Source organism: Neofelis nebulosa, chromosome 16, assembly GCF_028018385.1.
Source record: "Neofelis nebulosa isolate mNeoNeb1 chromosome 16, mNeoNeb1.pri, whole genome shotgun sequence".
NCBI classification, from domain to species: Eukaryota; Metazoa; Chordata; class Mammalia; order Carnivora; family Felidae; genus Neofelis; species Neofelis nebulosa.
In genome coordinates, this window is record NC_080797.1 from 10163476 (window position 1) to 10176934 (window position 13459).

Sequence of the window (13459 nt, forward strand, 5' to 3'; positions counted from 1 at the left end):
AGAAAGTCTTGTCTGATATGCTTCATCCTAAGCCCCAGTGCCCGATTCTGTGCTCACCTGGTCTTGGCCTGTTATCTTCTCTTTTTTTTTTTTATATTTTTATTTTTTCATTCGAGAGAGAAAGAGAGAGAGCACGAGCAGGAGAGGGGCTGAGGGAGAGGGAAAGGGTGGGGGGGGAGAGAGAAAGAGAGAACCCCAAGCAGACTCCATGCTCAGCATGGAGCCCAATGCAGGGCTCAATCCCACAATCCTGGGATCATGACCCGAGCCGAAATCAAGAGTCAGATGCTCAACGGACTGAGCCACCCAGGCGCCCCAGAACACTGGCCTGTTCTCTTCCTGGGTAATTGTCTGCTCATTTGTCTCCATACTTAAAGACTGATTTGTACCTTGTCCTTCATTATAATCTTAGCACTGGCACACAGCAGGTACTCACTGTGCAGCAATTAGGTGAATGCTATAAACTCGCACCTCAGAAACAAGAGAAGAGAGGAATAATTGAGTTGGCAAACTACAGCTTGTGGCCAAATGAATGGAGCCCATCCCCTGTTGGCCATGTCTTTGGGCTATATAAGGGCAGAGTTGAGTCGTTATGAGAGAGACTGTATGACCCTGGAAATCCTAAAATATTCATTATCTGGCTCTTCACAGAAAGTTTGCGGACGCTTGGTTTAGAGCTCCCGCTTCCACGAAGGCCTCTTTGTGCATCCAAATAAATGACAGTGCAGAAAGAGTTGGAAAGAATGAGTTATTGCTGCTGAAGGACGGTGGGGACATTAAGTCTGACGCCCGTTCGATGTCATGAGCTGCTGTGCTCGCAACTCTGAGTCCACTTGACCCCACAACCACGTTCATCTAACATCTTCGTGAATATCAACGCCAGATTATTTATTTACAAGGTGTGGCTTCACATACAACAGGGCTGGTCATAAACCCAAACGACTCCAGGGACCAGGGGGTCAAGAGAACGAGTGAAGCCACCCGGGTTGGGGAGAGCTTGTGGCATGAAGGAGGAACCACCATTCGGCTGCTTTAGCCGACGAGGAAATAGGATTTATTCAACAGAGGCTAGGGCTGTGGATTTTTAGGTGAAATGTCTTCTTTTTTTTTAAGTTTGCTTATTTTTGAGAGAGAGAGAGAGAGAGAGAGAGAAGGAGAGGGAGAGTGAGCAGGGGAGGGGCAGAGAGAGAGAGGAGGATAGAGGATCTAAAACAGCAAAGAGCCCAATGCGGGGCTTGAACTCAGAAACCTAGAGATCAGGACCTGAGCCAAAGTCAGACACTTAACCAACTGAGGCACCCAGGCGCCCCAGAAATGTCTCAATTATTAAAGTTCTGTCAGTCAACATATCAAGAGGCAAAGCTAAAATCCTGTGCACTGCTGGGGAAGGGTGGATGGTGCAGACACGTCGAAGACTGACCTGGCCGTACTTGGTTCTATGAAGCACAGGTGCACGCTGTGACCAGGAAACTCTGCTCCTGAGTCTAAATCCCAAAGAGATTCTCACACAGACCATCTGGGGGGTGGGGGGGGGGGGGGGACATGAACCAACAAATGCAGAAACAAGTAAACAAAACAAGGGAGGGGCTTGCATAGATCAATGATGATAAAGTGCCAAGAAGGTAAATATGATTAATTATTCCCCACGCCTGAGGTCTGAAAACACGGGGAGAAGGAAGAAACAGGTCTACAACCAGATATGTTACGTGGGGTTACGTAGACAAAAAAATGGTTTGGGAATCTAAGCCCCCCACGCAGGTTCAATGACCTCAAAACACCTTTCGAACCAAAAATCTTTGAGTATACCATCTGCTGCTTGGGGAGACAGAACTCAGACAGACAATCCGGGCAGTTAATGTCAGCTCGGTGTTTTACATCACTGTCCTCCTCACAGAACAAAAATCAGCCACGTGCTAAGCAGGGGACAGAATAAAGAGGACACGGCTTCCTACTCCCCTGTAGCCATTCCTTCAGCAAGCATTAATAGGCACCAACTGTGAGCATTTCACCCTACTAGGGAGGCACAACCAACATAACTAAGTAGGCGTTGCTGTTCGGTCCTCGGGGAATTCTCGATCTTGTGGGAGATTAAACTCAGGCCCAAAGGGTGAAGCAACGAACCCATCTAATGCGACCACAAAGGAGAAGTGAGAAAATGCTCCATGAGCAGAGCCGTGGCCGGAGTTTGGGGACCAGAGCCTGACGCGGACTGGGGTGATCAGAATGGTCTGTGGAGAAGGTGTCTATTATGAGCTGCAGATTGCTACATTCGATGATAAGCCACCTGTCATCTTTTTTTTTTTTTTAAGTTTTATTTATTTTTGAGAGAGACAGAGACAGAGCACAAGCGGAAGAGGAACAGAATCGGAAGCAGGCTCCAGGCTCTGAGCTGTCGGCACAGAGCCCGACGCGGGGCTCAAACTCACGAACCGTGAGATCATGACCTGAGCCGAACTCGGACGCTCAACCGACTGAGACACCCAGGCACCTGGGAGATTCCAATTCTAAAAAGGCCCTGCTTGTGAGGTTAGCCTTTGGCTGACATGGGGAACTTAGATTTGGGAAGTTCCCAAATTAGATTTAGGATCTAATTTAGATTTAGATCTAATTTGTTAGATTAGGAACAAATGTTCCTAACATTTGTAGAACTGGTAAGAGAGGCTCTCTGAGCCTAAAGTGTTTGCACCAACACTGTGGTTGATCCTGAACACCTGCCTTCCTGCCCGGAGTCTGAAGTTTTGGAATATGCTAGGCAGAGGGTGCCTACATGATCAGCCCCCTGTAAAACCCATGAGTCTCTCTGAGTCTCTAGTGAGCTGCCCCGGTGGACGACAATGGGGGACACATGCTGTCACGGCTCGTCGCGGAGAATTAAACATGTCCTGTGACTCTACTGGAAGAGGACTCTTGGGAGTCAGTGTCCTTGGACTTGGTGCTGTGTGCCTCTTCCCTTTGATGATTTTGCTTTGTAGCCTCTCACAAAACAAATCACAGCCATGAATAAGCCAGTGTGCTGAGTCCTGTGAGACCTCCTAAGGAATCACTAAATCTCAGGGTGGTCTTGTGGACCCCAGGCCTACAAATACAATCTAAATAAAAGATAATATTGGAGATTGGACTGACGTAATGGACTAAACACACACTTCTGCCTTCTGGGTGGCCTAAAAATCCATGGAATGGCAAAAAGTATTATTTTTAAAATATTAAATTGATAAGACACCTAGACACACACAAATAAAGAAACAGTGCCACTGGCTAACTAGAATGTTTAAGAACTTTCTGAAAGATAGAGGGTACTCAGAACGAGATTGCCTGAGCAAAGTACAGCCCCACACCTGCCCGGGAGGAGGCCGTCATGCAGCGGGAAATGATAAGGGGCTTCAGGCTCTGAATCGGCAGAGAGAAGACGGGGCAGGGATGGAATATGACAACCCGATGAACTGGGGAACTACAGTCAGATAAGCCAGGACGATGAGACACTTCCCCACACTCACTGAGCAGCCTACAACAAATGTTCCCTCACCTGGACTATGCACCCCTCTCAGCAGCACCATGCAACTCCTTGGCAATCGCCGGAGATGGCCTATGGCAAACAGGACAGGCAGGGAAATGGGAATTCTCAAACGTAAAGACGGCCACCAAAAGGAGAGTCACTGAGTTTTTGTAACGTCACAAAATGGGGACAGCAAGTCAACAGAGCATATACCCAAGGAAAGAGAGTTAGTTAGTCCAGCACACAGAATATTAAGACATCCTTAGGAAGATTGGAGGGGACAGTCTGTCTGTGAAAAGGAAGCAGCTGAGAGGTGAAGATCTCTACACCGTGAAATAAAAAAGCAGGGTGAGGGGCAGAACATGGAATAACGCTATTATTTGTGCAAAAAAAAAAAAAGGAGGGATTACGAATCGTTTCATATACCATTGTATTTGCACAAGGAGACCTTGGAGGACATATACAAAACTAATAACGGGGCTACCTGCTTGTGGGGTGAGGGAGAACTAGGCAGACGGGGGAAAGGGATGGTGGGAGGCCTTTCATGCATATCTTTTTTTTTTTTTTTTTTTTTTTTTAATTTTTTTTTTCAACGTTTTTTATTTATTTTTGGGACAGAGAGAGACAGAGCATGAACGGGGGAGGGGCAGAGAGAGAGGGAGACACAGAATCGGAAACAGGCTCCGGGCTCCGAGCCATCGGCCCAGAGCCCGACGCGGGGCTCGAACTCACGGACCGCGAGATCGTGACCTGGCTGAAGTCGGACGCTTAACCGACTGCGCCACCCAGGCGCCCCCATGCATATCTTTTTAATACAGTATGATTTTTTTATTTTTTTAGATGTTTTATTTATTTTTGAGAGAGAGAGACAGAGACAGAGTGTGAGCGGGGAAGGGGCAGAGAGAGGGAGACAGAGAAGTCGAAGCAGGCTCCAGGCTCTGAGAAGTCAGCACAGAGTCCGACACAAGGCTCGAACCCATGAACTGTGAGATCGGGACTTGAGCTGAAGTTGGACGCTTAACCGACTGAGCCACCCAGGCACCCCACACACAGTATGATTTTTGAACACTGAATATCTTTTCTATTCTAAAAACTAAATTTTACCAAGTAGAGACCTTGAAAGTTAAATAAATGATAATCAACATGGAAAACACTCAACAGATGGACTGGTGAGTTGACTGGACAAAGCCAAACACTAGATTTGTGAGTGGGAAAATCCAAGCCAAGGAATCTCCCAAAATGCAGCCCATAAAGATAAGGAGGCAGATCATTTGAGAAGAAAGTGAAAGATGAAAGAAAAAGTTGAAAAGATGAAAGTGAAACATGAAAGATGAATTGAGAAATTCTGATACCCATTTAATAGTAATTCCAGAAAAAGAAAATAAAAGACAATGGAGGCAAGGAAATACCCAAAGAGAAACTTCCCCCGTGCCACAGAAATGCGTTAATCTATGGAAAGAAAGGGGCCACTAAGCACTGAGCAGAAAGAACAAAAGAGAACTATCCCCCTGGACAAATAGTAAAATGTTCCAACACCAAGAAAAAAGAAAAAATGCTTAAGCTTCAGAGAAAATAAACAGGTTAACTACAGAGAAATGGAAATCACACTGTAGAAACTTCTCATCCACGACACTAGATACCAGCAGATAATGAAGAATTACCTTCAAAATGCAGAGGTTTTAACCTGGAATCCTATCCTCAGCCGAGAGTACTCAGGCAGAAAAGCAAAATAAAAAATACTTTACACGTGCAAAGGCTCAGAAAGTTTACCACCCACAAAATCTCAGGTGGAAAAACAAAGTTACTTGAGGATTCACTTAAGGAATAATGAATCCACAAAGTAGAAAAACAGGAGATGAAAGACCAATGAAGAGCAAATAATTGGCAAATGATGAGTAAATAATCAGTAAAACATGGCTGTTTATGCATAATGTAAAAAAAAAAAAAGAAAACAAATTCCATATGATCTTAATACGAGGCAGAATTAAAATCAGGTTAAGGTTCACTCTTGCTTTACTCACGAAGGGTTCATATATACAGATTAGCTTTAAACAACAAGGGAAAAAAATGTTTAGATATGTGTGAAAATTTAAGGGTAGCAAAAGAGCTCGATTTCATTTATCATAAGGGAAATACGAATTAAAACCACAATGGGATACCCACCAGGATGACTAAAATCTAAAAGACAGAAATTACCAAGAGATGGCAGCTACCATGTATGTTTCTCAGGTACATAACTTAGAAACTGTCAATATTTACTCAAACCCTAGGCATGTGCTATGACCAAGCAATTCTCCTCCTGGATGTACACACTCAACAGACACGCACACATTCATTCAACAAATGACATGCGCTAGAATGTTCACAGCAGCGCTATTCACCGTATCCCCAAACCGCAAACAACCCAACTGTCAATCACGTAAAATGGGTTTCTACATCGTGGATACACACATGATGGGATACATACAGCAAGGAGAACGGACAAACCACAACTACACTCAGAACTACAGACAAATCACACAACTGTAAGGTTGATGGCAAGAAGCTGGATATAAAAGGGCACATACTATATGATTCTATTGATGTAAAGTATGAGAATAGCTAAAACGAATCTACTGTGTTAGAAATCAAGATAGTGGGGGCACCTGGGTGGCTGAGTCAGCTGGATGTCCAACTTCGGCTCAGGTCATGATCTCACTGCTCATGAGTTCGAGCCCCACGTCGGGCTCTGTGCTGACAGCTTGGAGCCTACAGCCTGCTACAGATTCTGTGCTCATCTCTCTGCCCTTCCCCTGCTCGCTCTCTCTCTCTCTCTCTCTCTCTCTCTCCCTCAAATACAAAAAATAAAAAACATTAAAAAAATAAAAAGAAATCAAGATAGTGGTTATCCTCGGGGGTGGGACACATGAGGGCAGATTCTGGAGTGTTGGAAAGGTCGTTTCTTGTTCTGAGTGTTGGTTATATGTGTGTTCAGCCCGTCCAAATTCATGGATCTATACACTTAATATGTGTGTACCTTTAAACATTTATGTTATACCTCCATAAAGGGTGCCTGGGTGGCTCAGTCAGTTGGGCTTCTGACTCTTGATTTTGGCTCAGGTCATGGTCTCACAGTTCGTGAGATCGAGCCCCGTGTCGGGCTCTGCTCAGACATCGCAGAGCCTGCTTGGGATTCTCTCTCTCCCTCTCTGTTTGCCCCTCCCCTGCACATGCACAGATGTGCTTTCTCTCTCAAAATAAGTAAATAAACTTTATTTAAAAAAATTAAAAAGTGGGGCGCCTGGGTGGCACAGTCGGTTAAGCGTCCGACTTCAGCCAGGTCACGATCTCGCGGTCCGTGAGTTCGAGCCCCGCGTCGGGCTCAGGGCTGATGGCTCGGAGCCTGGAGCCTGTTTCCGATTCTGTGTCTCCCTCTCTCTCTGCCCCTCCCCCGTTCATGCTCTGTCTCTCTCTGTCCCAAAAATAAATTAAAAACGTTGAAAAAAATTAAAAAAAAAAAATTAAAAAGTATCTAAAAGCATAACTTCAAAAATACATGTAAATAGATAAGCACTATTTACAGGTGGTCTGTAAGTATACATATTACAAAAACTAATGGAACAAAAGAAACCCACTGGGAATCATAGTGGAAAACTTTAACACAACTCTCAGAATCAACAGATCAAACAGAGAAAAAGTAAGCTAAGGAGACAGAGAACATAATTTGTAATTAATAAATTGGAAATAAATCTACAATTTCATGCAGAAAAATGTCACAAAAACTGACAGCTCATTAGATTACAAACTAATTTCTGTTTTCTCATCTCCATCCTTCTTTCAGCAATATGGCAGACTAGAGATCCCAAAGCCTTCCAGCCACAAAACATCTTTAAAAACTGCTAGGGGAGAAAAAGAAAAAAACTACAACAACTTTATTTTTTTTTTAATTTTTTTTTTAACGTTTATTTATTTTTGAGACAGAGAGAGACACAGCATGAACAGGGGAGGGGCAGAGAGAGAGGGAGACACAGAATCCGAAGCAGGCTCCGGGCTCCGAGCCGTCGGCCCGGAGCCCGACGCGGGGCTTGAACTCACGGACGGCGAGATCGTGACCTGAGCCGAAGTCGGACGCCTAACCGACTGAGCCACCCAGGCGCCCCAAACTACAACAACTTTAAAATCAATGGACTAGAGAAACCTAGTGAAGCCAAAATTCAAGAGTGCAGGCAAAATAAAGGCATTTTCAGATATTATAAAAACAGAATGCATCATCACTGAAGGAACTTCTAAAGAATGTACTTCAGGGAGAAGGAAAATGATTCAAAGTGATATAAGAAGGAACGGAGAGTGAATGGGGCACTTGGGTGGCTCAGTCCGTTAAGCGTCTGACTTCAGCTCAGGTCATGATCCCACACTCCGTGAGTTCGAGCCCCACATCAGGCACTGTGCCTGGAGCCTGCTGCAGATCCTGTGTCTCCCTCTCTCTCGGCCCCTCCCCTGCTCATGCTCTGTCTCTCTCTGTCTCAAAAATAAATTAAAAAAAAAAAAAAGACGGAATGGAGAGTGAAGAAGATAAACAGGTACAGAAGTCTAATAAATATTGACCCAGAAAATCGGTATAATAGTAACATCAGCAATAATGTCCAATTTATTTATTTTCTTTTTTTTTTTTTTTTGCATTTATTTATTTTTGAGAGACAGAGAGAGACAGAGCGCGACCAGGGGAAGGGCAGAGAGAGAGAGAGGGAGACACAGAATCAGAGGCAGGCTCCAGGCTCCGAGCTGTCAGCAAAGAGCCCAACACGGGGCTTGAACCCACGAACTGTGACATCATGACCTGAGCCGAAGTCGGACGTTTAACGGACTGAGCCACCCAGTCACCCCAATAATGTCCAATTTAAAGGACTGAAGTAGTAACAGAGCTTAACAGCAAATGGGAGGTAACTGGAGTGAAAATATTAGAAGTCCTTGCCTTGTTCAGAAGGAGGACTGAAAGATTACATAAATGATCTAAGCCTTCAAATTCAAAAGGCTAGAACTTGCAAAAATAAATTCAAATTAAGTAGGAAGATTAAGAATGTACATTACTGACGTACAAAAATAAAAGTAACGGGATTAATCAATAAATCCAGAACTGGCGCTTTGGAAAGATAATGAAATAAGCAAGGAGGAAGCAAGCCTGACCGATACAAAAAAAGAGAAAAGGCACACACACAAGAGTGTGAACAAGACGAACACACCATAAATGTGGAAGAACTATTTTCCTGCAACAGAAGACTATCTACAACATTATGCGAAGACACATTAAATTCCAATAATGTTAATGATTTTCTGGGCGGATGTAAAACACTAGATTGACTTTGGAGAAATAGAAAACCTGAGGAAAATCAATGGTCGTGGAAAAAAATAGAAAAGATAGTTAAGTATTGATATCAACTTCTTAAAAAAAAGATGATCACCAGCAGCCCAGGCAGCCTGCAGTCAGATTCTGCCAAACTTTAAGGAACAGATAATTCTTCTGCTCCACAGCAGAGAAAACGATGGAAAACTTCCCAACTGATTCGGTGAGGACATAATCAGCATAATTATAAACTCAGACCAAAAAAGGGGGGCAGGAGGGAAAAGTGACCGATCTCGCTTATAAGTATAAGTGCTAAAACTCTAATTAAATGTTAGCTTATTGAATCTATCAAACAACCCAAAAGTGCATTTTAATTTATGCCAGGATTTTAGTGGCCGAAAATCTAGCAGTATAATCACCGATGTTATCAATTTTAAGAAGAAAACGACACAGTCATATCAATACGTGTGATACACAAGCACTTGGGGAGTGGGGATTCAACACCGACTCCTAACTTTTGAAACTCTTAGTAATTAGGCATAAATGAAAACTTACTTAATATGGTAAGAATATATTTCATGAAGATCGCATTGGATCACTGCCCTAAAACCGAGCCCGAAACAAACTGTCCTAGCTAACCTTAATAGCCAGGACTGTGCAGACAGTGGTCAATGGAAAATAAGAAATAAGTACAAACAGGGGCGCCTGGGTGGCGCAGTCGGTTAAGCGTCCGACTTCAGCCAGGTCACGATCTCGCGGTCCGTGAGTTCGAGCCCCGCGTCGGGCTCTGGGCTGATGGCTCGGAGCCTGGAGCCTGTTTCCGATTCCGTGTCCCCCTCTCTCTCTGCCCCTCCCCCGTTCATGCTCTGTCTCTCTCTGTCCCAAAAATAAATAAAAAACGTTGAAAAAAAAAAAAAAAAAAAAAGAAATAAGTACAAACATTGGTAAGAGACGTCTGCTCCCTTCGAACAGATGAAGAGAGACTATTTGCCTACAACAACCAAACAAGTCAACTGAAAAACTATTAAAACGGATAGAGTTTCGTATGAAGGCTCAGCTTCAGATCTAGCCTAAGCTACCAAATTAAACGTGCTTGCTTTCTCAAAGGTACTACGCAAAGCTGTCTTCTGTGGAGTAAGACCTTAAGGTTGACAAACTTGCTCCGTCTCTCCTCCCCCGTCTTAAACGTTGCAAAAGCTTCGTGTTTGCAACCGGATAACCAAAATCTTCTCAAACCAAAATTTGTCCTGAAGAGTTGAGTTGTGCCTCCCCTCAAAAACACGTTATCTCCTGCCTCCAGCTACCGCAGTTACTAATGGATAAGCATGTCAACCAGTCCAACATAATTCTTCCGATAGAGGGCAAGGAAGAGCACCTTCGCAGTAATTTTTTTTTTTCCCTCAAGCCTTATACTGCTTATTATATAAACTTACGTGCTGAAAACTGCAGCTCGCTCAAAATAAAAATGAGATATGCAGGGTCAAACTTCCTTTAAAAAAAAGGGGGGGGGGACCTAAAACTCATTTCATTTCAAACACATTTGGGAAGGAGGTCGTTGCTGTTGCACTCCTGGCAGGCTCCGCATCACCGGGCCACCCCTAAGCATCCAAACGGTCCCCCAGGGCTCACAGGTGCACTGCGCTGTGGCACCGCCGGCTGACCCGGGAGACGCACGGCCAGCGCCTTCCCCGGTCACCCCAGGCCAACAGGGGGATCGGAGCTCTGTGGACGCGGAGGATGGCCAAGGGTTACCCGGTCCCCGACATACACGCATCCCCCGGACAGCACCGGGAGAAAGGTGCGGGAGGCTCCGGGGGCCGGGAGAGCCCCGGCCGGGCGTGCCCACGCACCTGTCCCACCGCGGCGAGGGTTGGGGGCGCCTCTCAGGGCCGCAGTCCTCTGGGGTCACCTGGCCCTCTGTCCTGGGCTCCTACGCCAACCCCTGGGGCCCGGAAGGGAGGGGGGCGGCCCCCTGCCGCTGCCACCTGCGGCACCGGTCCCGCAGTTCCCGGGCTTGGTGGGCAGGACAGGGTAGGAGGTCCGTCCCGGGCTGGGGGCGGGACCCGCCGGGCGGTGGGGGACCGGGGCCACCGCAGCGACAACGGCAACAGCGCGTCTTCCGTCTCGGACGGACAGTCCTGCGCCCCGCTGCCTGGACCCTCGGACCCCAGGGTTCGCCCGCCCGACCCGGGAAGACGACGCAGCTGAGGCGCAAAAGAGCCGGCGACCAGCGCGGCGCCTACTCACCGGCTCCGCTCGCTCCCGCCGCGCCGCCGCAGCCCGCAGCCGCCGCGGCTCCCCGAGCTCACGGATGCTCCACGAAAGGTCCCTGGGATCCTACCCGCGCCTCCCGCAGCCGCCTCCAGGGGGCGGGCGAGAGCCGGCGCGAGGCATCCTGGGAGATGTAGTCCTGCGCCTCCGGCACATTCACCCTCGCAGCTCTCCATCCGCGAACTGGTCGGTGGTGTTTCTTCCCCCGCGCTTCCTCTCTGTCTCCCTCAGGGGCTCACCTCCGCTTGTAGCTAATAAGTGTGGGAACGCTCCAGTCGAGCCCTGGGCCTCCTCTCCTCGCTCTAGATCAGTGGTTCTCAAAATGTGGTGGTACCTGCACCAGCAGCTTCAGCATCGTCTGGGAACTTGGTAAAAATGACAATTCTCCATCACAGGGAGGCTATTCAGTTTTTCCTGTATTAAAATCTGGGGGTGAGGCCCAGAAATCTGCATTTTGAAAGCCCTTCGAGTGATCATAATTGCTCTCCACACCCTTGCCAAGGTACTTGCCCCTCTATCGCCCCCTTGCCAAGGTACTTAACATTACACTTGTGGCATTAGTTACCCACACACATACACCCGTATATCCTTGCGTACACTGGGGGAGACCCAGACAGTTTATGTCCCAACCCAGACCTCTCCTCTGACCCCAGCCCTCTCCTCTGACCCCAGCCCTCATTGTTTCAATGTCCACCCAACATCTCCTCCAGGATGCCTCTGAGACACCTGAAATCCACCGGATCACGACAAAATTCATGACCTTTACTTCCCTCCATCTAGTTCTCCTCCAATGTGCCTATGGCCACAGGCTAAAACCTGCCCACTGCAGTTATAGACATGGAAGCCGCTTGAAACCGTAGTGAAAGCTACAGGGGTGGAATGCCAAGAACCCTGAGTCATAGTTGAAGGAGAGAGGAGGGAGGAATAGAGGAGGCAGGATGAATAACCAACTTCTGCAAGATGTGGTGGGGAAGGGAAGAAGAGGTACTGATGGCTGGGGATGGAAGCGTGGCTGAGGAAAGATTTTTTTAAAGACGTTTAAATATTTATGAAAAGAATCCAGTTGAGAAAGAGCTTCTGACCATACAGGAGAGGAAAGGGTTTTTCATACTGTATGATTCCTGAAAAGATTGTATATATGTGAGGGTGGAGGTGGAGTCCCAGGCACAAGCAGAAGGATGAGCCTCGACTAGTGGTTCTCAACCAGGGGGGATTTACCTCCCACCCCGACCCAGGGAAATGTGCTAATGTCTGGAGACATTTTTGATTGTGACTAGGGGTGCTATTGGCATCTAATGGGTAGAGGCCAGGGATGCTGCTAAATATTCTACAATGCACAGCTACACACACACACACACACACACACACACCCCAAAGAATGTTCCAGCCTAAAATGTCAATGATGCTGAAATTGAGAAGTCCTGGCTTGGACAACAGCCTGTTCTGTTGTATGAGGCAGGAAGAAAGAAAGAAGAAAAAGCCAGAGTTTTCTCTGGAAATGAAGAGAGGGAGTTGTCTATGAGGATAGATAGGTGTGGTGTGTGTGTGTGTGTGTGTGTGTGTGTGTGTGTATCAAATGCTGAATCATAGGAGCTAAGCTGCATAAGAAGAGAAGTAGGAGAGGGAGAGAGCTGAATGGTGGAGAAGAAGTGGGTTCAACAGACTGGGACTCTTGATGGGGGTCCGAGATTGATTTATCTTATTGGAGTAATCGAAGAAGCAACCTGGAAAGGAATTTCCAGTAAGAGAATAGAGAAGGTTGCTGATGATCAGGTCAGGATGTGAGGACAGATGGCTAATGTGGAGTGGAGGCAGGCCACCGAGTACCCTTATGTAGTTTGTGCAGTGAGCAGCACAGCCCTGCTGGAGTAGTGGGGTGAATAGAGGAGGTGAGGTCATACACATGGATGTGGAAACAGCCATACACTTGGCAGATCACTTTTTACATTACTATGAGCGACACCTTTGGTGAATAAGAGAGTAGAAAGATGGGGTACCTGGGTGGCTCAGTTGGTTAGGCATCCAGCTTCAGCTCAGGTCATGATCGCATGGTTCATGAGTTCGAGTCCTGCATCAGGCTCTGTGCTGACAGCTCAGAGCCTAGAGCCAGCTTCAGATTCTCTGTCTCCTTCTCTCTCTGCCCCTCCCCCACTCACATTCTGTCTCTCTCTCTGTCTCAAAAATAAACGCTAAAAAATAAATAAATAAATAAATAAAATAATCTTTATAAACAAGTAAACAAATAAATAAATAAATTTTAAGAGAGAGTGGTAGAGTTCTAAAACTTCCAGGGTTTTCCAGAGTCTTTTGTTTCTGACCGGGTTTAATTAAAGTTTAGTTTTGTTTCATTGTGATCAGAGATCAGAGATCAATGT

At 46.4% G+C, this 13459-nt stretch overlaps 1 protein-coding gene across 1 annotated transcript in view; it reads right to left on the reverse strand.

The window, feature by feature from the left end:
* Positions 1-11160, reverse strand: part of SPECC1 (sperm antigen with calponin homology and coiled-coil domains 1) — a 287227-nt gene extending 276067 nt beyond the window's left edge. The window contains exon 1 of the mRNA XM_058704631.1: positions 11061-11160. The gene's annotated coding sequence lies outside the window, so the exon portion shown is untranslated. The remainder of the gene's footprint in view (positions 1-11060) is intronic.
* Positions 11161-13459: the final 2299 nt, after the last annotated feature.